Source organism: Rattus rattus, chromosome 1 (genome assembly GCF_011064425.1).
Source record: "Rattus rattus isolate New Zealand chromosome 1, Rrattus_CSIRO_v1, whole genome shotgun sequence".
In the NCBI taxonomy this organism is placed as follows: Eukaryota; Metazoa; Chordata; class Mammalia; order Rodentia; family Muridae; genus Rattus; species Rattus rattus.
Window position 1 is genome coordinate 55,610,557 of NC_046154.1, and position 26,741 is coordinate 55,637,297.

Below are 26,741 nucleotides of genomic sequence, written 5' to 3' on the forward strand. Positions count from 1 at the left end.
GATCTTCTGGACAGTGTTTTATGTCTGGTCAGCATTTCAACAATTGCAAGAGAAAGAACATAAAATGTTGAGAAATAATACGTCTGCATAATCAAAACGCTCTCACAGAGGCAAAGCAGACCCAGGCCATAATAAAAACTCATAGCCTTGATTCGGGGTTGGCACTTTAACAGTCTAGTCTTCTATGAGTTTGAGATTGTCGGACAGGAGTGCAGCACTGTCTCCTCCTTCCTAGAGAGCGATTATGATCTTTCACGGGTATTTTAAACAAACATTCCAAACGTTTAAGCAACACAAACTTAGCTCCAGACTGCTTGGAAAAGTAGGACACCACCAAGGGGAGAAAATATGATAGAGCAAAAGGAGTTTCAGACATTTTTGAAGCTTACTCACAATAAATGGCTGTCTACGCACTGTGGTAACACGTACATTCCCGGTTGAGTAACCACACCCCACGGATGGCTCCACACTGAAATGTCTGGGCAGCATGAAATGCATTCAGTAGGTTACTTTTTTAAAAAGGACACAGAGCATCTAGGAGGAGTTAGGGGGAGAAGTGGAGGTGTGTGATTAAAATACATTGCATATGAATTTTAAATTCTCAAAGACTCAATAAACCTATTATTTTTTTTTAAAAAACCCTTCCCCTAAACCAAGGCCAAAGCAGACACCTTTCCTCATCTTGTACCTTTGCAGGGATGGCTTTGTTCAGACATTCAGACACTCTAGATATCTAGCAAGATAACTTCAGGATCGAGATTCTATATCACAAAGCAGGCATCACGAAAGTCTTTGGGACCTGTCTTCACAGCATTAGTCTAGTCTTCACTTGGCTTTTTCTATTTCAGGATTCCCACTCTGATCCTTCCTCTCTGGTGCTCACAGGAGTCGTCTTTCTAAACGCATCCCTGTGCTAACTGCCCTGTATGGCAGCAGACCCAAGTCCTAGGTTTATTCCCATTTATTCAGTCCAGTGAACTACACTCCTCTTGTCTTCATTTCTTTGTCTATGGCTATTATAAAATACTGACTAAAGCAAAGTAAAGGAGAAAAGGTATGTTTTAGCTCACATTCAAGTGCAGCATGACAGGGGAGTCAAGGAAGCAGGAGCTTGAAGCAGTTGGTCATGTTGCACCTGTATTTGGCAAACTGAGAGGGACAATTCAAGCTGGTCTTTAGTTTATTTTCTCCTTTTAAAATACAGCTCAGAGAATGGTTCTACCCACAGTGGATGGGTCTTCCAAGATAATTCCCCAACAGGCATGCCCAGAAATCATTCTCTCCGATGAGTCTAGATTCTCTCAGGTTGATGCCAGTAAAAATTATATCTCTCTTCCAAGACCAAACTATTTGCACTATGTTAATTTCTCAAATCCTTAGGGTCTCTCTACATGCTCACAATTGTTTTTTGGCTTCTTTTCTCCCAGTTCTATCTCCACTGTTTCCCTTGAAGACTCTGTCTCCATTTAAATAGCCAATTCAATCCTCTTGTGAGCCTTTCTTGTCTATCTTTCCTTTGACCACATTTCACTTGGGTGGGCCACTAGACTCACTGCTGGAAATCTGAAGGCTGTCAGATTAATAAGAAAAAGCTATACCCTGAAGAAAATAATATTCCAGCAAAGGAAGGCCTTACTGAGAATGCAGTTCATTACAGCATCTTCACATGGCGATTTCTCACTGTACTCAGCCCTAGCAGAGAGTTGTTGAGTTCTTTGTGTATAAATTCAAAGTCCCTTTTCTGTTGTTATTACTGTTTATTTGTTTCATAAATTTTCATTGCTTATATTCATTATAAATGGAACTATGTCACACGTGGAGAGTTTCATCCAAATATGTTTTGTATGTTGGGTTTATTCTCCTCCCCCCCAAATCCCTCCCTTCTTTTGTTCCATTTTGTTATTGTAAAATATAAAAAATAAAAAAGTAAGGTTGTCTTTTATCCCAGTTTATGTCTGGCACCGCGGTGCCCCAAGATATCTGCTAGATATCTTAATTCTCAGTCAGCAAAGCCTCTTACCTACTCTGCTCCATCCTATATCACACTGCCAAAGGCCTCTCTCTGAGCCTGGCAGCCATCTCTCTACCCATCTAGTTCCCAAGGCAGGTTTCCATGCCAGAAACACACATCCCAACTCCATGGTAGCCCAGACCAGCCGCCCCACACTCCATTACACTTAAATCTACACAGGAAAGAACACACAACACAATAACCTTTGACCCAATTGATAAGATATAATTGCCCACCTAAACAGACAAAGCCCAATACACATCCATCCCTTAAAAACATACGTAACAACCTGTAGAGGTACAGCATGGAATCTTAACGTCACCCGCCATATTGTCCTGCCAAGGCCTCTCTCCCTGTCCCTCCTGTCTCTTCCTCCTTTCTGTTTCAGTCTCCTCCTCTTCCTTCAAACTTCTCTCCCGCCCATCCTTCCTTCTCCTCCAATGACAGGCCTCCTTCTATCTTGTACCTGCCCCTCACCTGTATTTTACAAATTCAAGGGGGAGAAGGTTCTGGTCAAGTCACCTGAGTCCTGAGTACGTGACTAGGCAGCTGTCCTCGGGGCAGCAGAATTCGCATCAAAATACAGATAACTCCAGGGCAAACCACAACATTTCCCCCTTTTTGTCCAGTTAAAAGGCCTTTTCACTTATATATAAATTGAGTATAATTACTACCATTCTACAATTTATAAAACATATGATACACTCAATACCCAGTCCGTCCAATACCTAAAGCACCTTGCCACCTATCCTGAAAGACTATAATTCTATACCTGATTTATATCCTGGTTTGAGATCGTACACTATCTGAAAAACCACCCTTTCTGTATGTAACACCAGGCACAGTGAATGCAGACATATATTATAGAAGTTTTAAGGTTAAATAAAAATCTGTGGGTTGGGGATTTAGCTCAGTGGTAGAGCGCTTGCCTAGCAAACGCAAGGCCCTGGGTTCGGTCCCCAGCTCCGAAAAAAAAGAAAAGGAAAACAAAACAAAACAAAACAAAAAAAAAAATCTGTGGCTCTGGGTAGAGAGCTTAACAGATGGATATATTTCGGGCTAAAGTCTTGAGTTTTAAGTTGCTCATTGGTTTTAGAATTGATAGAAGGTGTTTAAGTTTGTTTTAAGGAGAATACAGAGATTACCCGAATCATGTGGGGATTTTCATCCATGGTTCGGAATTTAGATAGGGAAAAATTAATCACTGACTCCAAGTAGAGTATTGTGATATTTACAAGTTATTAAGGTTAAAGAAAAATCTGTGGCCCCAGGTGGAAAGCTTAACAGATAGGTATATTTTGGGCTAAAGTCCTGGTTTGATATGTTGCTTATTGATATTGGAATTGATAGAAGGTATTTGGTTTGTTTTATGAATTACCCCACTAAAGGTCATATGGCTCGTTGATGCCGGCTAGCAAGGTTTTGTGGTTATTTTTGATAGTTACCACAATAGGAAGCTCGGATTCTCTTAACATGGGCTCCATGGGAATTTTGGGTTAATTTCCTAATATCACAGAGTACAAAAGCCTATCAGGCTCATTGTTTAGCTTATTTCCCTTTTAAAATTGTTTAATCTTCATAATGGATGTGACTTTGAGTTTTATGGTTATATTATACTCTGGGAGAGAGTGCAAGATACAAGCTTTTCTGGTTACAGACTAAGGAACACAGTATTTTGGGAGAAAGATTTTGTCTTTGTGTTTTTAAAAAGTGTGATTAGACTCTGGAAACCTCACAGAGTCATACTGATCAGATTTGATAGAGGTAGACTGCCTGAAAAAATTGATTCAGGAGAATCAAACACAAAGATAATCTCAATTCTAAACTTTTATCTTGAGAGTTGTATTTTACAGAGTGTGCCTACTTGGATTCCTGGTCTCAAGGACTTTCAGCTGGGTCCAGTCAGGACACATCGGCTACAGCATTTGCTTCATTCTTCCTACCCCTTAGGATATCTCAATGCCCATGTACAGCTTGAAGAAGTTATGGAGGAGTCGTTGCCCCAATTCCCTGCACTTTTGGGGGGGCTGAAAGTGGTTATTCTAAAGTTGTTTTTATGAGGAATTTTAAAATGGTTGTAATTTAACAGGGAGGAATTAGCTAGATTGAGTTGTACAGTCATAATCTCATTTGGTAACTAAGCTAAAATCATATCTTTGCTTTGGTATAGAATTTATTTGTCAAAAAAGTTTAAAAGTACAAGGTTTAGAGCCAGTCCTTCTATTGATGTCATTACAAACTTCTGAGTTGATTACACATGTGAGTTAAGGGCCAAATAGCAAACATATTGCTCTGACTTTGTGAGAGTACTTTCAAGATAATATTAAGATATAAAGACAACAGTCCAGATTGTCTTATATAGATAGATAGATGGTTTTCAAAAACGTCAGAAATCCACAAAATTTGAGATTTAAAGTTATTTATCTTTTGTTGAGACATATCTGCTCCTAACAGTTCCCCTTTGGCAGAGTTAATGAAGAATTTGAACATTTCTACCTCTGGGTGAGGCAATACTTTGTGGCTAGGCAGCCACTGGACAAAACTGCCTGTTTCATCTGCAGACTAATACTGTCCAGAAAAGGACAGATTATGCAGAATAGTTGACTGATAAGCTCTGTCAAGACAGGGTGATCAGCCCTTCAAAAATCTGCATTTCAGGAGTCTGTCAGTTGATTTTGGGCCGGAAGGCTTGAAGACTTGTGCTCACACGTTGCTAACAGAGGACTGTGCTAGTGGAGATTTGTCTCTACAACCTCTCAGTTCTAAAAGCTGTGTTAGACTTCCTATGTGTATAGATATTTGGTCATTCAAAGATTTCTGATGTAGCTGAAGATTGGTCGTCTTATAGACAACCCAAGCTGTTTAGCATTGAGATGGATAATAAATTCAAAAGGGTGGTTTTTCAGATAGTGTACGATCTCAAACCAGGATATAAATCAGGTATAGAATTATAGTGTTTCAGGATAGGTGACAAGGTGCTTTAGGTAATGGACAAAATTGACGGACTGGGTATTGAGTGTATCGTATGTTTTATAAATTGTAGAATGGTAATAATTATACTCAATTTATATATAAGTGAAAAGGTCTTTTAACTGGACAAAAAGGAGGAAATGTTGTGGTTTGCCCTGGAGTTATCTGTATTTCAATGCGAATTCTGCTGTCCCAAGGACAGCTGCCTAGTCACTACTCAGGACTCAGGTGACTTGACCAGAACCTTCTCCCCCTTGAATTTGTAAAATACAGGTGAGGGGCAGGTACAAGATAGAAGGAGGCCTGTCATTGGAGGAGAGGGAAGGATGGGCAGGAGAGAAGTTTGAAGGAAGAGGAGGAGACTGAAACAGAAAGGAAGAAGAGACAGGAGGGACAGGGAGAGAAGCCGTGGCAGGAGAATATGGTGGGTGACGTTAAGATTCCATGCTGTACCTTCACAGGTTGTTACAAATGTTTTTAAGGGATGGGTGTGTATTGGGCTTTGTATGTTCAGGTGGGCAATTATATCTTATCAATTGGGTCAAAGTGAATGTGTTGTGTGTTCTTTCACGTGTAGATTTAAGTGTAATGGAGTGTGGGGCGGCTGGTCTGGGCTATCACAGAGTTGGGATGTGTGTTTCTGGCATGGAAACCTGCCTTGGGAACTAGACAGGTAGAGAGATTGCTGCCAGGCTCAGAGAGAGGCCTTTGGCACTGTGATATGTGATGCAGCAAAGCTGGTGAGAGGCTTTGCTGACTGAGAATTAAGATATCCAGCAGTTATCTTGGGGCACTGCCGTGCTGGACCTAGAGCCGGTAAAAGACAGCCATACTTTCTTTTATTTTTTTATATTTTTACAACAGTACCCTTCAGCAAACATTGATATGCAATTGTCTCTGTGATATGTTGGTCTGAAGTCCTTTGAGTAAACAAAGGAGTGGTATAGCTGGTTCATAGGATAGATCTGATTGTAGCCTTTGAGGATCCTCCATGCTGACTTCCACAGTGCCTACACTAGTTTATATTCCCCCTATCATCATCTATGATTTCCCTTTTGTCCACATCCTTGCCAGCATTTGGTCTGATTTTACTAATGTCTGCTGTTTATATTTCTCTGGTTGCTAGTGGGGTTGACGGTATTTTCGTGTGTGTATTGGCTGTTTCTGATTCATTGTTTGAGAACTTTCTATTTCATTAGTCCATCTACCTGTCAGTTGGGTTGTTTGGTTTATTATTGTTTAGTTTTCTGAGTTCTTTATATACTTTAGGTGTTAATCCCCTCTCAGTAGAAAATGTTTCCTCCACTCTGTGGGCTGTGTCTTTACTTGGTTTTCTTCCCTACGCAGAGGCTCTTTGATTTCATGAGTTTTCCTTTGTCAGTTATACAGTTCTACTCAGAAAGCCCTCCTTCAACTTGTCTGTTAAAATGTTTCCCTGATTCTTTCCTCTGGCAGCTTCAGAGTTTAAGGTTTATAGAGTTTGAGATCCAGTATGGTGACATTCCAGAATTATTCTCCTCGCTCAAGATTGCTTTGAATATCCATGGTATTTTATGATTCTATATGAATTTTAAGGTTTTTTTTTTCTATTTCTGTGAAGAATGCCGTTGGAATTTTCATAGGGTTTTGTATAGATTGCTTTGGGGAGTAATGTCATTTTTACAATATTAATTCTTCCACTCCAATCTTCTAGTGCTTTCTTCAGTTACGTTCTTTAGCATTTTGAAAATTTTGAAGTATAGGTCTTTCAGTTCTTGACTAAGAATAGTCCAAGATTTTGTTTCTTTGTGTGACGTGTGTAGAGGTTACGTCAGGTTCTACCTCCCAGTCTCATGTTCCCAGAAATAAGACTCAGATTCAAAATATATTTACAAATACCTTGGCCATATAGCTAAGTTCTATCCTGGCAGATCATAATTAAATAACCCAATTATTCTAACCTACGTTCCGCCACGTGGCTAATTACCTGTGCTCAGGTGCCATGTGTCCATCTCCTCACACTTCCTGGCGACCTCCCACCTGGCTCTATCCCAGAATTCCTTCTGCCTCCCAGATACCCCACCTTCTATTAGCCGCAGGCCATCAGATGTATTATTGACAGGTGCCACATCCATACAGACGTAAGATATTCTCTCTCTCCAGATAGGTTGTTGTCATTGTTGCAGTTGGGAATGGGATTGTTCCATGGTTTCTTTTACAGCATGTTTGCTATTTGTACATAGGAAGGTTGTGACATCGGTGTTGACTGTCAGTCTGACGGGGTTTGGAATCCCCTAGGAGACAAGCCTCCTGGCACACTTGAGAGGGATGATTTAGATGGGCTTAACTTCCACACATGTCGGTGAGAGGTCTTCTCATTTGGGATAATTAGGTGGGAAGACCTGCTCAAGAAGTCTGAGTCAGGCGGTCGCTGCCGCCTCCGCTACCGCTAGTGGAAGAAGATGGCGGAAGGCGGAGCGGCGGACCTGGACACCCAGCGTTCGGACATCGCGACGCTGCTCAAAACCTCGCTCCGGAAAGGGAACACCTGGTATCTAGTAGATAGTCGGTGGTTCAAACAATGGAAAAAATATGTTGGCTTCGACAGTTGGGACAAATACCAGATGGGAGATCAAAATGTCTATCCTGGACCAATCGATAACTCTGGACTTCTCAAAGATGGCGATGCTCAGTCACTTAAGGAACACCTTGTCGACGAGTTGGATTACATACTGTTGCCGACTGAGGGCTGGTATACGCTGATGGAAGGCCAAGAGCCAATAGCAAGAAAGGTGGTAGAACAGGGCATGTTTGTAAAGCACTGCAAAGAGGAAGTCTACCTCACAGAACTGAAGCTCTGCGAGAATGGGAACATGAATAATGTTGTAACTCGGAGATTTAGCAAAGCTGACACGATAGATACAATTGAAAAGGAAATAAGAAAGATCTTCAATATTCCAGATGAAAAGGAGGCCAGACTGTGGAACAAGTATATGAGTAACACATTTGAGCCACTGAATAAGCCAGACAGCACCATCCAGGTTTGCCGGTCTATACCAAGGACAGGTGTTAGTGCTAGAACAAAAAAATGAAGACGGAACGTGGCCCAGGGGTCCCTCTGCTCCTAAGTAAGCGCTCCTCCTCCTCCTCCTTGTGGTCTATTGCATGATGCTGGGTCTCCTTCAGATGCCGAAGTCCACAGTGTAGCAAAGCTGACTGAATTGCAAGAACACATGCATTCTTCATCTTCCGTAGTTCACTCTTGGAGACATCTTCTAAGTTTATACTTACACTTTGATTGATGTGTTACAGATTTCAAGCCTTCAACGTCAAATCACTTTTAGAATAAGTCACAGTGTAAATAAATGTTGCATTGTCTAATATAGTAAGATCCTTAAGCATTTTATGTTTTCTTGAGTTTTTTGTGATGTGTATCTGGTTTTTAAATGCTTCTTTATGAAAGGCAGTCTGGGGGCAAGAGTAGTATTTTTATTATACAAATGTTTTAGAGTTTAAGTGAATAAGTAGAGATAGTATCTGGAATACTGAGTGCTAAGACTTTAAGTACTGTATTGCATGAGAGTGGAGAACATGGACACCCTTGTTTGGTTCATGGTTCTAATGGAAATGCCGTAAGGCTTTCCCATCTAGAATAATGTTGGCTATAGGTTTTCTATAAAAATCTTTGTTATGTTGAGATATATTCCTGGTCTTTACAGATTTTGGGTTTTCTCCCCTTTAAAACAGCATCTCAGTATCTAGTGGATCTGGAATTTGCTTTGCAGACCAGGTGAGACTTGAGCTCACAAGAGTCCTTTCTTTCTTTTCTTTTCTTTTTTTTTTTTTTTTTTTTTTTTTGAGCTGGGGACCGAACCCAGGGCCTTTGCGCTTGCTAGGCAAGCACTCTACCACTGAGCTAAATTCCCAACCCTTTTTTAAATATTTTTTTTTTCTTTTCTTTTCTTTTTTTTTTTCTTTTTTTTTTTTTTTTTTTTTTTTTTTTTTTTTTTTTTTTTGTTGTTGGGACCGAACCCAGGGCCTTTCGCTTCCTAGGTAAGCGCTCTACCACTGAGCTAAATCCCCAGCCACAAGAGTCCTACTTGCTTCTGTCTCCTCAGTGCTGGGGTTAAAGGTGTGTGCCACCATACCTGGAACTTCATGGCTTACGTGAAGGGATGTTACGTGTTGTCCTGAGTCCACTTATATAACGCACCACATCAGTTGACTTGGTTATGTCAAATTGTCGGGCGCCTGCACCCGACACGGTACTGAGAATCGGGCAAAGCCTGTGGGATTAAAAAACACACACACACACACACACACACACACACACACAGGTTATCGTGTCAAGCCAGGAGGGAGAGGGAGGGGAGGGAGGGAGGGAGGGAGAGGGAGAGGGAGGGAGAGAGGAGGGAGGGGAGAGGAGAGAGAGGAAGGAAGAGAGAGGAAGAGAGAAGAGAGAGAGAGAGGAGAGAGGGGGGAGAGAGAGAGGAGAGAGAGAGGAGAGAGAGAGAGAGGAAAGAGAGAGAGGAGGAGAGGAGGAGAGGAGGAGCCTCCTGTAGCTTTATTCACCACTTATATACCCAAGTTCTCCAGGTAGAAAATATCTGGGAAGCACAGTGGGAAACCCTGGCTCGTGACTACCTGGCTAGTGACTTTGGTAACAAAAGACCAACTTAAGACCTGAATTAATTAGGGAGAAATCCGAGAAGACCAGCCTAAATCTCAAGGACAAAGGCTGAGAAAGCAAAAGGCAGGAGCGAATTGACCACTGCCCAGGTGTGGCCCAGGTGTGGTCCAGGTGTGTTGGTTCCACATGCATCAGCCGGGGTCAGCAGGGGTCATGCAGTGGAGACACCGGGTGTTTACTCAGGAGATACTTGGTATTTACTTCCTGTGCTGTAAATTCATGGGAGAGGCTTTTGTCCAACAATCTCAAGACTTTATGGCAGTAATCTTAACTGTGGCCATACAGTCACAAAGCGGCCAGGCCCAAATCCGATATGGCTCCCTACATCAAATGATCTTCTCATTTCTAGAATGAACCTAGTTTAATAGTGAATGATCTTTTTCACTGTTCTTGAATTTAGTTTACAAATATCTTATTGAGAATTTTTACATTTATATTCAGCATAGAGTTTGGCCTATAGAATTGTTTGCATGTGTGTCCATGTGCATTCATGCCTCTCTCTCTCTCTCTCTCTCTCTCTCTCTCTCTCTCTCTCTCTGTGTGTGTGTGTGTGTGTGTGTGTGTGTGTGTGTGTGTGTGTTATTTGGTTTAGGTACCAGGGTAAAACTGATTTCAAAAAGAACTTGGTAGAATTTTTTCCTTCTCTGTTTTTATGAAACAATTTGAGGAGCATTAGTCTTATTACTGTTTGAAAGATCTCATGGCATTTCACACTGAATCTGACTGGAGTTGGCCTGTTTAAATTAGGGGATTTTAAAAAATGTAATGCTTCAATTTTATCGATTTTTATCACTTTGCTTAAACTTTTAAATCTCATTTTTGCCTTCTTTTGAAAGGACATATGCATCTAAAATTTCATCAGCTTCTTTTAGATTTTCTCTTTTAGAGGACTGTAAGTGTGTAAGTTATGTCCTGATGATTTTCCGACACTCATCGGTCTCCGCTGTGCTGTCTCCCTCTGCATCCCCAGTTGTATCCGTGTAGGTTTTCTCCTTTCTTTTGCTGAGTTTCCCTAAGGTTTGTTGATCTTGTTTATCCTTTCAAAGACCCAACTACTGGCTTCATTGATCGATTATTTTTTTTCCATTTTCATTTTGTTAATTTTGCTCTGACTTTTTAATGTAAGCACTTATATCTACAAAACCTGCTATAGCCTGTTGGTTTTGATATGTTGTGTTTGAGTATATATTTGACCTCCAAGACTTTTCTTTTCACTTCTTACCTTTGTTGACGATGACACATTTATTAGTAGTGCTAACAGCCACAAGCAAGTGTACGACGTCCTGTCTGCTTAACAGTGGTGAGCGAGTATAAATCCTGTCAACTTCTCTTGCTGCTGGTTTCCAACTTTGTTCCATTGTGATTGGATAAAATATAAGGAGTTATTTCAATTTTCTTCTACTTGTTGAGACATTGTATTTTAACAAATGACCTATTTTTGAGAAAGTTCCATGGGATACAGAGAAAATTGTATAATACTCAACGTTTGAGCTGAGTGTCTGTGGATGTTTGTAAAGTGCATTCTACCTATGAAACCATTTAACTTAGATATCTATCTGCCTTTTTAAAAAAAGAAATTGGAATCCTCCATCTATTGGGGGAAATGTGGTATTGAAATCACTCACTAAATAATCTGTTAATGCCATCTTGATGGATCATTCCCTTAACTGGTATGAAGTGTTTTTCTTGATTGTGTGTTATCAGAACATGGTCTATGAATGAAGCTCTGTGAGGAGATTTCTGAGAACTTGTGAGAAAACTAAGAAAACAAGACGAGAGTCTTGTGACCCCTGTTCCTCTATAACATAGACTTGTTCTTGGAGTGAGCTTCCGTACTCCTCCCAGCTGTAATAAGGAAGAGTGGGTTTTGCTATAGATTACCCATTATTGTTCAGAATGACATTTCCTTGAGACTGCATGCAGCATAAACTCCTGTGAGCTTGCCATGGTGGCTGTAAACAGCTTGAACTCAAGTGAACTTTGTCGGTATGACTTTCATAGTGCTCAGAACTCTGAATAAAGAAGGTTATTGCATGAGAGTTTAGTCTGCCTCGTGTTTAGTCTCCACTCTCCCAGATTCATGCCACTGAATAGTAGCAACTGGTCCCCAAACAGGGACTTGAAGTTGACTAGAAGATAAGAGGGTGGGGCCCCTCCCAGACGGAGGTGAGTGAGCATGATGACACAGAAACCAGTGAAAGATCTGCCTGATGTCAAGCTTGAAAGGAGAAACACAAGTATCAAAGGCACACTAGATTGCTTGCAAGTTGCTTGTGATTATAAGCCCTGGTTTCCAGAAGAAGGAACTTTAGATAAAGAAGTTTGGGATAAAATCTGAAAGAATATTTAAAAGGCACATAAAAGGGGGAAAGAAATCCCTGCTCAATTTTGGGTCACTTGGAAATACTTAAGGACCATAAAGAGATTTTCCCCGTGCAGGCATAAGAATTTAAAGCGGGCCTGTGAAAATGCTGTTTCTAGTTAAATAAAAAGTATACAACGTTTCTTTGAGCCTTATGTCGATCTCATGGGGGAGACTCAGAGATGCTAGTGAAGAACAAGTACAAGGGGAACAAACCTAAGAATTAGTATTAAAACAATTGGATTTTGATAATGCCAAGGAAGAAAATGCCAAGGATTAATCAAGACTCAGAGAGAGATAGAGAATGCTAGAGACTTCCTAAAGTTGTGTATAAATGTGGAGTCCTACACATAGAGCAAAATTAGCTGCTTCAGAAGCCTACGAACTTTAAAGACAGGTGTCAGCAAAGTGTTTTAATTTTGGCCAATCTGGCCACGTTAAAAAAAAAATTCTGCTGGACACATCTTGGCGAGGCAGGCAGAATGGGCTCCACAGCCAGCTCCTATTTCTTGGTTGCCGAAGCAGAAACCCGCAGGTGAATATTTTAAGTGACTCTGCCGTTTTGTATATTCAGATGGCAGGCAGTTTATTGGTGGACGAATCGAGAATCGGAGTCTTCCAGTCATAACGGGTAACTTTGGAACCCCACTTTGCACATCCTTGCCCAAAAATGGATATAATTAAAGAAGACTGAGGCTTGCTGACTGCAGATATAGACTAGCACACAAAGGATAGAGATTCACCAAGAATGGAAACCGACCTAACTTGAAGAAGAGAAATGTTGTAGACAGGTCGTGAAGGTCACAAGGAAATAAACATTTAGAGGCAAGCCCTTGAGTCTAGTAAACAGAAAGTTGGAAAGGATGGGACACGAGTAGCTCGGAGACAGAAATAAAAGAGAGAAATGAAAGAGAGAAAAGGAAGGGGAAAAAAAAAAGGCTTAGTGTGCTCCCCCAACTGAATTTCCATGCCTTAAAAGTAAAAGGAAGATGAAAATGTACTCGAGTCCGATTAAAACATGACAGTGATGCTGAATTGCTGGCACCTCTGTCTCTAGATCACACAGGAAAAACCTGCGGAGGAGGAAAACCAGGGCCAGCTATGACTACTGCTGATAAAAAGGCTGCTCCAAAGGTCGGTGCAGCGAGCTGTCTGTTGCTGAGGCTGTAGGAGATTAAACAAGCAGTGCAAGTGAACGCACAGAATTAGACGGTTTCCATCCCCAGACAGTAACATTGTGTCAGCTTCAGATGGTACTCGATCTGTTCTTTGGTTAGGCGCTGCTGCATAAGGAAGAGCTACATCTGATTGAATCCAGGCCCAAAGGCATTTGTGTATCCTGTGGATCCTCCACTGCCTTTAACAAACTCACTTCTTTTCCACACTACACTGTCTCCTTCAAGTATTCTAGCACAAGAGGGTAAACCTTTGGGATGACCTATTACACCATAAGGGCATAAGATACCAAGTGCTCAATTGGTGAATCAGGAGAGGACCTGATGTCAACAGTTACTCTGGGTTTGATCTTTGTTGTATTATTTTACCACTAACTACTAATTATTTTTAAGAGAATTGCAGAATCCTATGGGTTTTCAAGTTTCATTTGCAGATTACTATGGAAGGATAGAAAGTCAGTCCAGCTGGAAAACTGTGCGATTTTCTCACATGAACTGAATTTATGATCACAAAATTTTTCAACCATCTCTCATTGGACAGGCAGATGTTAATTTTATTAATGGCTCGTCTAATGGTATAGGGAGGGCTTCATGATCCAGAGAGCCATTAATCTACTAGTTCTTCCTTTTCCTCAGCCCAACTAGTAGAATTGGCCACTTTGATTCATTTATTACAGTTAGTTCATAAGCCCTTATGTACTGTTTTAAATGATAATTTTAAAAGATTTATTTACTTTATGTATATGAGTACACTAGCTGTCCTCAGATGCACCAGAAGAAGGCATTGGATCTTATTACACATGGTTGTGAGCCACCATGTGGCTGCTGGGACTTGAACTCAGGACCTCTGGAAGAGCAGCTCTTAACCTCTGAGCCATCTCTCCAGCAGGGTAATTTTTTTTAATTTTGTAAAGAATGAAATATTAATCACATTACAAGCATTTCTACTAATCCTTAAGTCAGCACATAAACGGAAAAGCACATAGGACATTAAAACAATTACTTTTAAAAATTTAAAAATGAGGCGTACCAAAGTATATTCTTGCGTTTTCCATATTTACTTTTAATTTTACAAATTTGCCTCAAGATGATATATCTTCAAGAGCTCAAGAACATTTCTCCACAGAACTTTCTGCACTGCCTTTAGACAGGCCTGTATGGTTTAAACCATTTGAGTCTCGGAAGCTCAGCTGGCTGAGGGGAATTGGGAAGAACACGTATCAATCATTACAGAGGTCCACTGAGGCATTATGGATTCCTCTACGGCTGCTTGGCCCTGGGCCATTAAGGACAACAGCAGAAGGCAAGGAGACAGTGGAAGTCACCAGAAAGACAGCACATCTCCAGCTGAAGGGAAGAAGAAGATAACCATATCATCAGAAGTCAAGTCTGTTCACCAGGGACAGACAATGCACCAAGGGAGAAGATGGTCTACAAAACACACACGGCCCTGTGTCACCTGGAAGTCTTTGTCTATGCTAGCTGTTCTGACCTGAGCATCTACGGTGTCTCTGAACAGGTGTCGGCGCCAGCACCGACATGGTACCGAGAGAAATGCGGGATGAAAGAAACACACACACACACACACACACACACACACACACACACACACACACACACACAGGTTATCTTGTCAAGCCAGGAGAGGAAGAGAGGAAGAGAGAGAGAGAGAGAGAAAGGAGGAAGAATCTCCTGTAGCTTTATTTACCACTTATATACCCAAGTTCTCCAGATAGAAAATATCTGGGAAGCACAGTGGGAAACCCTGGCTCGTGACTACCTGGCTCATGACTTCGGGACAAAAGACCGACTATGAGACCTGAATTAATTAGGGAGAAATCCGAGAAGACCAGCCTAAATCTCAAGAACTCAAGGATAAAGGCTGAGGAAGCAAAAGGCAGAAGTAAATTGACCACCACCCAGGTGTGGTCCAGATGTGTCAGTTCCACAAGCAACAGCCGGGCTCAGCAGGGGTCATGCAGTGGAGACACCGGGTGTTTACTACTTGGTCTCTTCCTGTGCCGTAAATACATGGGAGAGGCCTCTGTCCAACAATCCCATGACTTCTTAACTGTGGCCATACAGTTACAAAGCAGCCAGGCCCAAATCCAATATGGCTCACTACAAACAGGTCTATCCAGCTCTGGTTACCATTGCTAATGACTCTGTGTTGGGACTGCAACAGATTCATCCATCCATCTCAAAAAAGAGCTGACTTTAATTTTTCCTTGGGGTTTGAGTCACTTTCTGTTAGCGTAGGACATCTAACATTTGTATTCCTATTAGAAGGCAAGTGTGTTAAACTACTCACCATGTGGGTCTCTTTCAATCTGTTCTCTGGACTCTTCTGATCAATATAATCCTGTTTATATTACCATTTTTTTTTGCGAAAATTATACATATATCACTGCTCTTTGGTCCACATGCCAAAGTGCAAAAGGAAAAACCATTCAACATGGTGATCATTTGGACCTTATGAAAGATTTGTTCCTCAGATAATAGTGTAGAACTGTTCCTTAGATAATAGTCAATGCTGTAGTTAGAATAAGTTGGTTCTATGGCTTGTTTACCACTACACTATTTCCCACTCTTAGCCCCCAGGGTTAATAGCTTGGCATAATGGAGGCATATTGGTTTAATAAGCTGGTACCTGAACAATGACACAGTTGGAAGTTTCTGAGAGCATTAAATTCTATACAGACATGCTCTGGTATTTTTCACATACCTATTCTAGTAATTACACATTTTACTTTAACAATGTCTCTCATATTACTCCTTGTATAAAATTACCCAATGGCTTTGCTATAGGTAACCTTAACATTGATCTTACTTTGCTTTTTAAAAATTTTTTATTATTTATTTATTCATTCATTCATTCATTTTTACTTACTCGTTTTACATCCTGATCACTGTCCCCCTCCTGGCCATTCCCTCCCACAATCATTGTCCCCATCCCCCTTCTCCTCTGAGTGGGTGGGGGTCCCCCTGGGTATCTCCCCACCGTGGCACATCATGTCCTGTGGGGCTAGAACATCCCCTCCCGCTGAGGCCAGACAAGGCAGTCTAGCTGGAAGAATATATACTACACACAAACAACAGCTTTAGGGACAACCCCTGCTCCAGGTGTTCAGAACCCACATGAAGACCAAGCTGCACATCTGCTTCATGTGTGCAGGGAGGCCTACGTCTGGCCCATGTATGTTCTTTGGTTGGTGGTTGAGTCTCTGAGAGCCCCAAGGTTAGTTGACTCTGTTGGTCTTCCTGTGGAATTCCTATCTCCTTTGGGGCCCACAATCCTTTCTCCCACTCTTCATAAGAGTCCTCAAGCTCCATCCACTGTTTGGCTGTGGGTGTCTGCTTCTGTCTGAGTCAGCTGCTGGGTGGAGCCTCTCAGAGGACAGCCATGCTAGACTCCTGTCTGCAAGCATCACAGAGTATCATTGACAGTGTCAGGGATTGGTGCTTGTCCATGTCTCTAAAGTTGGACTGGCTATTGGTTGGCCATCCCCTCAGTCTCTGCTCCAGTGTCTGCATTTCTTGAAAACAGGATAAATTTTGGGTTTAAAGTTTTGTGGGTGGGTTTGTGTCCCTATCACTCCATTGGGGTTCCTGCCTGGCTACAGGAAGTGACCTCTTCAGGTTCCACATCCAGAATGCTGTGAATCACAGCTAAGGACATCCCTATTGATTCTTGGGTGCCTCCCTTATCCCAGGTCTCTGTCTCATCCTGGAGATGCTCCCCACCCCTGTCAGTTGCAGATTTCCATTCATTCTCATGGCCATCTGGCTGTCTCCCCTGCCCCCCCTCTCACCTGATCCTGAACCTCCCCCCATTTCCCTCTCCATCTCCTCTCCCTTCCAGTTCTCTCCCTCCATTTGCTTCCTGTGACTTATTTCCCTTTCTAAGTGAGATTCGAGCATCCTCACTTGTGCCTTCCTTCTTCTTTAGCTTCTTTCTGTCTGTGAAATGTATCACGGTACCTGTATTTTATAGCTAATATCCATTTATACATGAGTACATACTAGGTATGTCCTTTTGGGACTGGGCTACCTCACTCAGGATGATATTATCAAGATCCATCCATTTGCCTGCAAAGTTTAGGATCTCTTTGTTTTTAACAGTAAAATAGTATTCCATTGTGTAGACAGACGTACCATATTTTCTTTATCCATTCTTCAGTTGAGGGGCATCTAAGTTGTTTCCAGTTTCTGGCTATTATGAATAAAGCTGCTATGAATATAGTTGAGCAAGTGTCTTTGTGATATGGTGTAGCATCTTGTGGGCATATGTCCAGGACTGGTATACCTGGGACTTGAGGTAGAACTATTCCTAGTCTCTTGAGAAACCGCCAAGTAGATTTTCAAAGTGGTTGTACAAGTTTGCACTCCTACCAGCGATGGAGCAGTGTTCCCTGTGCTCTCAATCCATGCCAGTGTGTGCTACCATTTGAGTTTTTGATCTTAGCCATTCTGACATATATAAGATCAAATCTTAGAATTGTTTGATTTGCATTTCCCTGATGACTAAGGACTTTGAACATTTCTTTATGTACTTCTCAGCCATTCCTCTGTTGAGAATTCTCTGTTTAGCTCTGTACCTCATTTTTAATTGGGTTATTTGATTTGTTGGTGTCTAACTTCTTGAGTTCTTTATAAATTCTGTATATTAACCCTCTGTCAGATTTAGGGTTGAGGAGATCCTCTCCCAATCTGTAGGCTGCCGTTTCGCCCTATTGACAGTGTCCTTTGCTGTACAGAAGCTTTGTAGTTTCATGAGGTCCCATTTATCAATGGTTGATCTTAGAGCTTGAGCCATTGGTGTTCTGTTCAGGAAATTGTCTCCTGTATCAACGTGTTCAAGGTTATTTCCCACTTTCTGTTTTATGAGATTTGGCATATCTAGTTTTATGTTGAAGTGGTTGATCCACTTGGATTTGAGCTTTGCGCAGGGTAGTAAATATGGATTTATTTTCACTCTTCTACATGTAGACATCCAGTTAGACCAGCATCATTTGTTGAAGATGCTTTCTTTTTTCCATTATATCTTTTGGCTTCTTTATAGAAAAAAATCAAGTATCCATGGGCGTGTGGGCTTATTTCTTGTTTTTTTTATTTGATTCCATTGATCAACATGTCTGTACCAATACAGTTTTTAATCACTATTGCTCTGTAGTACAGCTTGAGGTCAGGGATGGCAATTCCTCCTGAAGTTCTTTTATTGTTCAGGATTGTTTTAGCTATCATGGGTTTTTTATTTTTCCATATGAAGTTGAGAATTGCTCTTTCAAGGTCTGTAAAGAATTGGGTTGGAATTATCATGGGGATTGCACTGAATTTTTAGATTTCTTTTGGTAAGATGGCCATTTTTCACTACCATGAACATGGGAGGTCTCTCCCTCTTCTGCTATCTACTTCAATTTCTTTCTTCAGGTACTTGAAGTTCTTGTCATACAGATCTTTCACACTTGCTTGCTTATTCTTATACCAAGGTATTTTATATTATTCACACCTATTGTAAAGGGTGTTATTTCCTCATTTTCTTTCTCTGCCTATCTATCATTTGTATAACGGAAGGCTACTGATTTCTTTGTGTTCGTTTTGTATCCAGCCACTTTGCTCAAGATGTTCATTAATTGTAGGAGTTCTCTGGTAGAATTTTTTCTGGTAGATGTATATCATATCATCTGCAAATAGTGATACTTTGACTTCTTGATTTCCAATTTATATCCCCTTGATCTCCTTTATTTGTCTTCGTGTTCTGGCTAGAACTTCAAGTACTATAGTGAATAGATACAGAGAGGGTGGGCAGCCTTGTCTTGTCCCTGATTTTAGTGGAATTGCTAGTTTCTCTCCATTTAGCTTGATGTTGGCTATTGGCTTGCTGTATATTACTTTGATTATGTTTAGGTATGTGCCTTGTATCCATGATCTCTCTAATACTATCAAAATCAGACTGAAATCAATCAGTTTGAAACAAAGAAAACAATATAAAGAATCAACAAAATCTCAACGAACTGGTTCTTTGAGAAAGTCAACAAGATAGACCCTTAACTAACCAAAAGACAGAGAGACAGTGTCCAAATAAACATAATCAGAAATGAAAAGAGAGATATAACAACAGACACTGAGGAAATTCAAAGAATCATTGGGTCTTATTTGAAAAGCCTGTACTCCACAAAATTGGAAAATTTTAACAAAATGGACAATTTTCTAGACGGATACCACTTAGCAAAGTTCAACTGAGATCAGGTAAACTATATAAACAACCCCATAACTCCTAAAGAAATAGAAACAGTCATTAAAAGTCTCCCAACCAATAAAAGCCAGGGCCAGATGATTTTAGAGCAGAATTCTACCAGACTTTCAAAGAAGAGTTAATATCATCATCCCTCAAACTATTCCACAAAATAGAAGCAGAAGCAACATGCCAAACTCATTCTATGAGGTCACAGTCACCTTGATACCTAAACCACACAAAGACTCAACAAAGAAAGAGAACTCCAGACTGATTCTCTTATGAACATGATGCAAAAATACCCAATAAAATATCTGGAAACCGAATCCAGGAAGGCATAAAAAAACATAATCCATAATAATCAAGTAGGCTTTATCCTCAGGAAGCAGTGATGGTTCAATATATGAAAATCCATCAATGTAATCCACCATATAAACAAACTGTAAGAAAAAATTACATGATAATCTCATTAGATACTGAAAAGCCTTTAATCTTACTTTGAAAAGTGTGATTGTTTTAATAGTAAATTATATGCATGCATCAACAATGTTCCCTTCAAGAAGTTCTTACAGTCCATTATTTGATTAATGTCTAGGATGGGAAGAAGGGCCTGTGGCTGGTTATGATACGTGGTTTTGATACATTACTGAAAAGGACAAAGTATTTTATTGAATGGCTTATTGTTGCCATCATAGGAATTCACTATTGCAACAACTGGTCCTGTGGTTGGTGTAGCACTACATACATCGATACAAATTCAGGATTTTGTACCAAAACACAAGACTCCCATAATTTATGGATATGACAGACAAACATTGATGAGCAGATAGAATCAGATAGAATTACAACAGTCGACTGGTTGGGGGATCAGATCAGATTTATGCAAAAACAAATGTTTGTGAGACGTGATTGAAATTCTACTTCCTGTCTTACCGCATAGAATTTAAGTAATAGAACTAAACACAGAAACAGATTAAATATCACTCATGAGATTTGTGAGGCGATTTTAGTTCTGATGATAAACAGTTAAAGCAGGAAGTTCTTGGTCCATTTTCGCATTGCTTACCAGACAGTTCTTTCAAGGTATGGCTGAAGGAATAGCTAAGCCCTAGAAGGAGTGGACTCCATTCCAGGTGGCAGAGTATAACATATAATGCTTTCACTAATCTAATTCGATGCCTTCATAACTTGCCAACTTACAGGATTCGTGTGCATCGGTCAACAATCAGATTTATCAACAACATCTCCAATCAAAACCATTCTGAATGTACTGCGTTAAAAAAGGAGGGTTGGGGGAGATGTTGGGAGTCATCCCATTGTTAGGCTCCACTTCCGCAGGTTCACACCACCAAATAAAGCAGTAACGACGTATGATTAAGTTTGGCTTGAAGTCTATTTTGTCAGAATAAGAACCACGACTCCCATTTGATTCCAAGTTCCATTTGCTTGGAACATCTCTTTCCAACCAATCGTTCTAGTGTTGAATCTGTCCTTCAGATGCTTGCTTTGGAAGCAACAAATAGATGGATCCTATTTTATTTTTAACTTAATTAAAAAAGTGTGCGTGTGTGTGTGTGTGTGTGTGTGTGTGTGTGTTTGTGCGTGTGCACGCATGTGCATGTGCACCACATGTGAGAGAATGCCTTTGGACACCAGAAGAAGGTGTTGGAAACCCTGAACCTGGAGTTACATGTAGTTGTGAGTCACTCATGTGAGATGCTGGGAACTGAACTCGGGCCCTCTGGAAGAACAACTCTAAGCCAACTCTTTAACTCCTTGTCTTAGTTAGGGTTTTGTTGCTGTGAAGAGACACCATGACCAAGACAACTCTTATAAAGGACAACATTTAATTGGGGCTGGCTTACAGGTTCAGAGGTTGAGTCCATTATCATCGTGACAGGAAACATGGCAGACGCAGTGCTAGGGAGGAGCCGAGGTTTCCACATCTTGATCAGAAGGCAGGCAGAAGGAGAGTCTCTTCTGTGAGTAGCTGGGAGGAGGCTCTCTTCTGTACTAGGTGGAACTTGGGCACTAGGAGACCTCAAAGCCCACCTACACTGTGACAGACTTCCTCCAGTAAGGCCACACCTATTCCAACAAGGCCACACGTCCTAATAGTGCCACTTTGAACGGACCAAGCATATTCAAACCACCATACCTCTTTCTTTCTTTTTAAAAAGATTTATTTATTTTCATTTTATGTGTATGAGTGCATGTGTGCTTTTGTACCACCTGTGTGCCTGGTGTTTGCAGAGGTCAGAGAGGGAATTGGATCCCCTAGAGCTGGAGTTATAGGCTGTGGTGAGCCACCATGTAGGTGCTGGGAACCAGACTTGGGTTTTCTGCAAGAGGGGGGGGGTGGGACATAATAAGACAGAGTCAGCCTGTCAAATTGACATTGGGTACTAAAGACAAACAAGGAGTAACCATAAAGGAGAGAAGTAGATGAACTGAGGAGTGAGTGTAGTGCAGACCACTTACTTCATCCGGTCTGGACTTGATATTCCTTCCCATACCTCAGATGTCTGCCGTACTCTTGGACAGTTCTTTGTAATCTTGGGTCACCAGTGCAGTTCATGCAATGGGCTCTGTAAGCTGCCAAGTTAGTAGAGATCTTTCAAAAACAGCTCCCAGGACTTCCTAGTGACCAGAAGTGGGGCTTTCCAGTGTCTTTCCTCTCTTTCCCAATGCTGCTGACCCCTTTGGTCTGCCTGGCCTTCCCTTTTCTGGTTTTACTAAAGGAGACAGGGTTTCTCTGTGTAGCCCTGGCTATCCTGGAACTCACTCTATAGACCAGGCTGGCCTCGAACTCAGAGATCCTCTTGAGTGCTGGGACTAAAGGCATGTACCACCAGTGCCCAGCTTTCTTTTTTTTCTTTAAAACATCAATTCTAAGAATACCGTACAGATGTGCCGAGCCTCTCTGTATGACCTATGGGTCTCACCTTCTGCGGTTCACATTTCCTCTCACTGGAATGGAGAGTTCCCCACACCAGGCCAATGCCCTGGGTCTGACCTGGGTCTTATTCCCTGCACTGTTAAGTTCCTTCTATGTCACACTGTCATTTACCGGAGGGCTGTGCAGGTCTCCTCCCCTCCCCTGGTGTCCTCCAGTGTCTCCCAGTTGATCTCCAGACTTTACTCCTACATCCTTGACTTTTGGGGTCCTTGGATGTTTGCAGCTTCAGTGCAAATTGATAATTTCCCCCTGCATTTAGATAAAAAGAGATGGGAATAAAAATTTTTCCTGTGTATCCACTCCCTGTACTAGGCTGTAGGCTTGTTTAGGAAAAGAACCCGTGTGACTTGTCTCTGTGTAAACGGCAGTAGTGTGCACACACGAAATGATTGGCTCTTCTCTTCTCTGAGTCTGGAGCTCAGGTCACCCTTCAGGATCTCACAGGGACTTTCCTCCCCCAATTTTCCTTCATTCAGGACACTTATATTTTCATTTTATTGCTTATTGTTTGCTTTATACTGAGATTTTTTTTTTAAATATTGTTTCCCTGATATTTGGTGCCTAGCACAAAAAGTAATCAATAAAGTTTGAGTCCATTTCTTTTTTAAATATTCTAGATCATAGGCTTTTTAAATATGTAAAACCTTCTACATTAATAATTTAAATTGTTAGACTTGAGTCACTGAAAAAAAAATCAGGGCTTCTGAGTTAAAGGAGAGAGTATACAGAAGTAGTTGATGAATTAATTGGGTATTTAACGGACACCTGGAAAGTGAAGAAAATCTTAAGGTAAAAAACAAGTGTAATTCAGGGGAAGGATGTCTTCAACAAAGAACACTGAAACAATTCAAGAGGACTGCCACGGGGCTCTGAAATGTATTTGTGCCTATGAACAGTAGGTGGCGCTCATATCATAGCACCGATTGGTCCACAGCGGAGGAAAGAGTGACCTGAAAATGTCAAAGGGTAAAAATTCCGGAGGACACAGATGCTAGAATCTTCTGAGAGGAAACTGAAGACAGGGGACTTCAACTAACCTACGAGGTGGATATGGCAAGAAACATTAGCTTCAGCAACAAAGTAAAATAAAACTCTAAAGAATAAATAGTCCAAAGGCCATAACAGAGCCCTATCTGGGGAGCGCTCGCTCTTCTCCCAGTGAGATGGAGCCTGTCCCTGGCTTAAAGAGAGAGAGTGGGGGTAGCTCAGTTGATAAATGTTTGCCTAGCATCCACAAATCCTGGGTTCAATCCTAACTCCTGATTAACTGGGCCTGGGGGTGCATGCCTCTAATCTCACCACTTAGAAGTTAGAAGGAGGAGGATCAGAAGTCCGAGGTCACCCTTGACTACATAGCCAATTCCAGGCCAGCTTGGACTATATGAGACCCTATTAACAGAAGACGATGGAGAACAAAAGCCATATGGGTGACTGTATCCACAGACAGAGGGGACAGAGCCTAGGGAAAAAACCTTCTCTTTCTGACCAAGGCGAAGAGGCCATTTTTAAAAGATATCCGTGGAGTCAGTTGCTTGGCAACCCGAAAAAAACAAAAGGCCTTTCCTAAACCCCACATTTTGGGACTCAGAAAAGTGTTTGCGTGCGATGGTACAATGAAACCTGGTCTGCAGAAAACCTGTAGATAATTGGGGGAACTGACCCAGACCCTCAGCGTTGAGTGCTATGAAAATCTGGACTGAGCCATGGTCTGGAGTGAGCCAGAAGGCACCAGCTTTGCACACGAGCTTAAACCCTGCACTGGGTCACCCAGGGGTGTGACTGACAGCCACAGCATGTCTCTTCGAAAGGCCTCCCAGGTGGGCTGCGCCATCCCCCGGGTGAGAGACCATGACCTCTTCCCTCACTTGTATTCCTCACGGTATGTGACGTCAGACTAGTGGACCAGCTTTGTCCAATATGTTCTCTTTCTACCTGATTTTTTTTCCTTCTGTTTGATGGAATTTTCCAAAGGACCTAGGATGGGGAGTTTGGGGTCTCCCTGTCTCAGCCTCTCTTTCTTAGTCGGAAAGAGAGCAGGAATCTTTAGGTTACCTGGTTGCAATCCTTCACCTTTTTCTTTTCATCCACCTTTAGACGCAGCGGCTTCATCCTCTCCCTCCGTTTGTTCCTGTGTCTATTTTTCCCGTCTCTGTTTCCTCTGACTTACTGATACTAATTATTGCTGTTTATTCCTTTACATTCGTATCTTTAGTATCTAACATCTTAACACACAGTACTCCCTGTGCTTCTTTATTCCAGAGCAATGGGGTCAAATTGACTATTACCATATTTTCAAATGGGCATCTCCAGGTGTGATTGGTTCTTTAGATAGTAGTCTACTTGCAGAGTGGCACCAGACATCTGCTCTGGTGTCTTATCATGTGGGCTGTGACCAAGTGACCCCACAGGGGAGAAATGACAGCTCAACCTACCATAGTCTGCTTCAACACTGCAAATACTTCTGCTGAAAAGAAAAGGAGCGCTTAAAACAAAATCCAACCAACAACGCAAGATCTAATGCACCAACAAGAACATGAAGAACCAAGCCAACATAGTTCCTCCAACTAATTCCACAGTAGTGCCTCCAATTGGAGAATTAGACAAAATCCCAAAGAATGATTATAAGAATGATCAACTCAGAGAAAGAACTGGAAGAGCTTGAAGGGGCTTGAGACCCCATATGTACAACAATGCCAAGCAACCAGGGCTTCCAGGGACTAAGCCACTACCCAAAGACTATACATGGACTGACCCTGGGCTCCAACCTCATAGGTAGCAATGAATAGCCTAGTAAGGGCACCAGTGGAAGGGAAAGCCCTTGGTCCTGCCAAGACTGGAACCCCCAGTGAACGTGATTGTTGGGGGGAGGGTGGTAATGGGGGAGGGTCGGGAGGGGAACACCCATATAGAAGGGGAGAGAGAGGGGTTAGTGGGATGTTGGCCTGGAAACTGGGAAAGTGAATAACAATTGAAATGTAAATAAGAAATACCCAAGTTAATAAAGATGGAGAAAAAAAAAGAATGATTAACAAAGTCAGAGGACATGAATGAACTCCTGGGTAAATTAAAATCGCACACATAGATGAATAAAATTAGGAAGTCAACACAGGATACAAATCAGTAAAGAGTAAAAATACTAGGAAAATAAGACACTTTATTATTTTAATGTGTGTGTGTGTACATCTGTATGTGGCTCTGTGTGTGTGTGTGTGTGTATGTGTGTGTGTGTGTGTGTGTGTCTGTATGTGGCTGTGTGAATGCGAGTGTGAATTCAGGTGCCTGTAGAGCTCAGAGTCATTGGGTTCCTCTGGAGCTGCAGTTACAGAGGTTACAAGTTGCCTTATGTGGGTGCTGGAAACTGAACTCAAGTTCTTTGGAATGGCAGAAAGTGGTTTGCTCTGCTAAGCCATTCCTTCAGCCTCCAAGAAAATCAAATTTAAATATCAGGAAAAGAAAAGATCAATAAATAGACTCATTAATAGAATGGATGGCATGGAAGACAGGACGTCAGAGCCCGAGGAACTTACAGATAACAACATATTTCAGGGAGTATGAGCAGAGTGTGTGAGGTCTATGGGAGCCATTAAAAGAGCAAGTTTGGCACCATGGGTATAAAACTGGGGGAATTTCAAGCTAAGGGCACAGAAAACATATTCAATAAAAGAACAGTGCAAAAAGGGGGGTGCTGGAGAGACGGCTCATCAGTTAAGAGCACTGACTGATCTTCCAGAGGTCCTGAGTTCAAATCCCAGAAACCACATGGTGGCTCATGACCATCTGTAATGGGATCTGATGCCCTCTTCTGGTGTGTCTGAAAAAAAGCTATAGTGTACTCATATTCATAAAAAAATAAATCTTTTTTTTTAAAAAGCCCTAGATCTAGAGAAAGAAATGCCCATTCAAATATAGGAGGCATTTAGACCACCAATTCAACAAGATCAGAAAACACTCTCCACCATGTCATATTATAATGGAAACACTAAATATATAGACAAAAATGTATACCAAAGACTGACAAAGAAAGACACAAAGTCACATAGGAGGGCAAACTTGTGAGAATAACAAACTTCTCAGTGGAAATTCAACAAAACAATGTTTTTAAAACTTGAAACAACAACCTCCAACCAAGAAGACAGTACCAGTTTTTCATAATCGAAGAAAGGAAAACCAAAAGAATTCTCATGATCACTAGCCAGCACTACAAAAAATACTCAAAGGAAGGAATCCTCGTCCCCAAAAAGAAAAACAAACACATTCATGAGGCCACAGGGAAGAATAAACCACACTAGAACAGTAGATGAGGAAGGAAGGAAAGAGGAGAAAAGAACCAAACACTACAGAAACAACAAACTGACAGAAA

At 41.4% G+C, this 26,741-nt stretch overlaps 1 pseudogene; it reads left to right on the forward strand.

Annotated features, from left to right (window-relative positions):
* The first annotated feature begins 6,680 nt into the window (after positions 1 to 6,680).
* LOC116887711 lies at positions 6,681 to 8,504 on the forward strand (annotated as a pseudogene).
* Positions 8,505 to 26,741: the final 18,237 nt, after the last annotated feature.